The sequence below is a fragment of the Mastomys coucha genome, unplaced genomic scaffold (assembly GCF_008632895.1).
Source record: "Mastomys coucha isolate ucsf_1 unplaced genomic scaffold, UCSF_Mcou_1 pScaffold1, whole genome shotgun sequence".
Taxonomy (NCBI): Eukaryota; Metazoa; Chordata; class Mammalia; order Rodentia; family Muridae; genus Mastomys; species Mastomys coucha.
This window is the reverse complement of record NW_022196891.1, coordinates 65843796-65847487: the sequence shown is the minus strand read 5'-3', so window position 1 is coordinate 65847487 and position 3692 is coordinate 65843796. Positions and strand designations below refer to the sequence as shown.

General features: G+C 46.1%; 1 pseudogene; it reads right to left on the bottom strand.

Moving 5' to 3' along the window:
- Nucleotides 1-4: 4 nt before the first annotated feature.
- On the bottom strand, nucleotides 5-491 carry LOC116096812 (annotated as a pseudogene).
- Between the last annotated feature and the right edge of the window lie 3201 nt (nucleotides 492-3692).

The following is a 3692-nucleotide window of genomic DNA, read 5'->3' as shown; positions in this document are numbered from 1 at the left end:
CAATATCCTTCTCGTACTTCTCCTTCAGCTTGGCAGCCTTCTTCTCGTAGGGCTGCTTGTCATCAGCTACAGTGTTGTTCCACATCTCTCCTAGTTTCTTTTCAACATCACCAATGGATAAGCCAGGATGCTCGCCTTTGATTTTAGGGCAGTACTCAGAACAGAACAAGAAGAAGGCTGAAGGAGGCCTCTTGGGTGCATTGAGGTCCTTGAACTTCTCTTTGGTCTCCCCTTTGGGGGGGATGTAGGTTTTCATTTCTCTTTCATAACGAGCCTTGTCAGCCTTTGCCATATCTTCAAATTTCCCCTTTTCTTTAGCAAACATGGTCTTCCACCTCTCTGAGCACTTCTTGGAGAACTCTGAGAAGTTGACAGAAGCATCCGGGTGCTTCTTCTTGTGCTCCTCCCAGCAAGTTTGCACAAAGAATGCATATGAGGACATTTTGCCTCTAGGCTTCTTAGGATCTCCTTTGCCCATGTTTAGTTGATTTTCCTCCGTGAGGCACAGAGTCACCCAGTGCCGGTCCGGCTCTCGCTTGCCCCGGCGCTGTCTCTATGGAGCTCAATGACAACTTTCATTCCACAGGCCAAAGACCCAATATGAGAATTATCTCTGCTGCCAAATAAGTCATGCTCAGTCTCAAGCAAGGACATGCAAAGATGACCATCGGGTGGAGCTGTAGTCACGGCAGTTGACTGGGTAAAGGAACTTTTCTAGAACTCTCTTTGTAAGTTCTTGACCTAAGAGGAGGTCATGGTGACTCTTTGGATGTCTTGGTACTAAGAAGCACATCCTGCATTTAGGAGTCTTAGAAATGTCTTCACAGATCATTCCATGGGTTCCCTCATCTTAGTTCATGGCTGTGGGTCCATTCTCTGAGGAAGGATGTGAAATCAAGACAGCATTTCCTTGTGGAGAGTCTGCAGGGCTTTCAACTAGAGAGCCAGGTTCCCTGCTCACAGGTGGCTTTGCGACCTGAACACTGACTTTGACCCAGAAGTTGAATAGGAAATAGGTACTTTTTAAAATTATATTTATTTTCTTATCTTATTTATGTATATATCTCTCTCTTTCTCTCTCTCCCTCTCTCCCTCTCTCCTTCTCCTTCCCTCTCTCCCTCCCTCCCTCCCTCTGTCTCTCTCCCTCTGCCTCTGTCTCTGTCTCTCCCTCTCTCTCTCCCTCCCTCCTTCCCTTCCTCTGTCTCTTTCCCTGTCTCTCTCCCTCTCCCTCTGTCTCCCTCTGTCCCTCTCTGTCTCTCTCTCTCTCTGTCTCTCTATCTATCTATCTCCCTCCCTCTCTCTCTCTCTCCTCTCTCTCTCTCTCTCTCTCTCTCTCTCTCTCTCTCTCTCTCTCTCTCTCTCTCTGTATGTGTGTGTGTCACACATCCCTACAGATGCCTGTATAAAATTAGACTTCAGATAGCCTGCAGCCGCAGTTACAGGAAGTTGTGAGCTTCTCAATCCCAAACTTGGGTCCTCTAGAAGAGGAACGGGGACTCTTAATCACCCTCCAGTTACCCCTCCAGGCCTGAAACTGGTACTTTCAACTGAAGTGAACACTCTCACTCTCCTCCTTCTCCATTCCTGCTTCATTCCCCTTGTAGATGTTGCTGAGCAGGGAAGCAATGGGTCAACTGCCTATTTTGCCTTTAGCTATGCTATGCTTTAGCAACCATCTCAGCTCACTGATGAGTAAGGGATCTTGGCTGTCCTTCCAATGTTGTAGTCATTATGGTCCTCATAGTCTCTAAGTATATAAAAGCTGAGCACCTCCACTTTACCTCTTGTTCTGCAGCTCAGCTTCGCATCGCCATGGTCAATAATGAACCTAGATGCGTGCTCATTTTTCCAACCAAGAGCTCAAGATGTCCAGGAAAGTCATCACCGAGCTTCTCAGCAATGGGGTAATCCTTCTCACCTCTGCTTTCCTAATATTCCCGATGGTGGTCAATCTTCATAGCCAGCTTGCTGGGATTTAGAATCACCATAGGAATATACCTCTGGTTATAGTGATAGGGGTGATTTTAGAACGGTTTAATGGATCAGGAAAAGACCTCTACCCACTATGGTTGGCCCCATTACATTAAGGGGTGGGAGGGTCACAAACTGACTAAAAAAAAAAATGAGAAATCAGGCTTTGCTGGCTCTCTGCACGAAGCTCTGGGTGAGAGGAGAGAACCCTGTCCAGCCAAGTCTCTCAGGTTGAGCAGGATGGTGAGTGTCAAGGCCCAAAACAAACACACCCAGGCCAGGAGTCTGTCAAAGCAGGAACTTGTTTTATTGTATAAGTTTTTTGTTTATATAGGGTTGAGGAAGGAGGTGGGGATTTTTTTGTGAGGTGAGATGATGTAGGGGGCAGGGAAGGGTGCCTGAGCGTATGAGGTCAGATGACATATGGGGTAGCGTGAGATGATGAGGGGTGTGGGGTAATCTCACTGGGCCTATAAGAAATTGATACATCAGCAGTAGCTAGGCAAAGGCAGTCTCATTCGGGTCGATAGGTCATACTGAGTCATCCTCAAGTGGATAACAGGTCTCAAAAATCAAGCCAGGCTTGGGTTTGTCCTCAAGGCCCAAACCAAGACCAAACAGGGCCCAACAAGGCTTAGCACTAGTATATCTGTTTCCTGACTGCAGATGCCTCACCATCCTGCCTTCATGATGGGCCACTGAAGTGGAAATTTCCAGTTCTTTGGAAAGTTAATTATATCAAATGATGTTTTGCTGGGACACACAGGTGAAAGGATGTTTGGATATAAGAAACACATGAAAGGACTCTTGATGAAGGAGTATAAATATGGCTCCACAGACAGTGGGAGATAAGCACTGAGCATTGGTTTGGTTTGTTCCACCTTGCTATTCTTTGCTAAAGACACAAATGTATTGGTTCACTTTGCATAGCCTTATTAAGCTAAACTTTTAATAACTCCAACACTGACAAAAACTCACCCAGGGACTGCTCATGAGGTTTCTGTGGCAGCTTGCCCCTTTAGCGGCCTCACCTCGGGCCACTTGGTGAGCCTGTCAGTTTCTTCAGGATTGAACTACAGCTTCCTGGTGTCTTCTTGCTGAAAGGACTGGACTGTAGCTGCTGGTTCGTGCCTAGTGTCTGCCTGCCTAGAGGTCTGGTCTGCAGCTGCTGGATCGTATTTGGTGTTTGCTATGAGACTGAACTGCTGCCCAAGAAGATTGAACTCGTCACCAAAGAGCTATGGCTGAACATATGAACATATGGCTGAACAGGTCCACAACATCCTAATAACTTTTCTCTTCCACTAACTCTGCTGCATGGTAGGCTAAAGAGGTTGAATCCTAATTAAAAGTAGGTTGAAAAAAAAAAAAGTATGCCTATACACTATACTCTCAAACTGGTAGCCAAAGTTAGCCTTCCTTGCTTCTTTAAGTTGCTGTTTTAAGACATTTTGTCAGAGCAATAAGATAAATAACTAATACCAGTGGGATGTCAATCATGGGGAAAGGCTCCTCTCATTCGTCCCCTGGCTTACCCTAATATTATTCTGGCAGGATCCTGCCCTCCCTCAGTCCCTTATTTCTTCCTCTATCAACAGGATCACGGACATCACACCTCTCTCCCAGGCCTGCAGAAGGGCATTTATCTATTAGTTTTTCTTTTTCTTGGGTTTTCAGCAGGCATTAAATAGCACCTCCTAAAAAAACTTCCACAAGTCATC